Source organism: Aotus nancymaae, unplaced genomic scaffold (genome assembly GCF_030222135.1).
Source record: "Aotus nancymaae isolate 86718 unplaced genomic scaffold, 86718_ANA_hifiasm-v0.15.2.pri h1tg000036l, whole genome shotgun sequence".
Taxonomy (NCBI): domain Eukaryota; kingdom Metazoa; phylum Chordata; class Mammalia; order Primates; family Aotidae; genus Aotus; species Aotus nancymaae.
This window is the reverse complement of record NW_026988450.1, coordinates 17,051,373-17,052,034: the sequence shown is the minus strand read 5'-3', so window position 1 is coordinate 17,052,034 and position 662 is coordinate 17,051,373.

Here is a 662-nt window from a genome sequence, read left to right as displayed (position 1 = left end):
ACCGAAAAGAGTTGTTAGAAAGATTAGGATGATATATATACATTGCCTAGAATCATGCCTAAAACATAGTATAGGCATTTAATAGATGATAGCTATAACTATCATCATTATTATTACGTTGTTGTTTTAAGACTACTAATGTTGACAATGGAATTGATGATGATATTTTCCATTGAAAGAAGAAAAGCATAGTATCATATATGAGATTGAACCATATGAAATTGATGCTCAATTGTTCTTGACCTACGAAAGTGACTATTTTTTTCTGGTTCAACCTAACATATAAGATGTAATAAAGTATTTCATTCAAATCCCTTACTTGTTCCAACATTATCAGAGTCTTCCCTTCAATGGTTGCCCCCAGAGACACACTCTTATCATTTAAAAACATCCCCAAATCAATTGCTAGAGAGTAGGCAAAGCAGGGAGTCCACTAGAGAGAAGTTGAGGACCTGGTGTCTGGTTCTACTACCTGGTATCTGGTCCCATAACCTCCGAAGGACTCCATTTCCCCCTCTGCAGATTGGGAATAACTGTGCTTTCTTCCATAGGGGTTTTGTGAAGATAAACGATAATGGATGAGAAAGCACTTTCAAAAGTTCAAATCCACATACCAAAGCAAGGGATTATTGATTCCACTAGACTATGCCACTTCAGAAAAC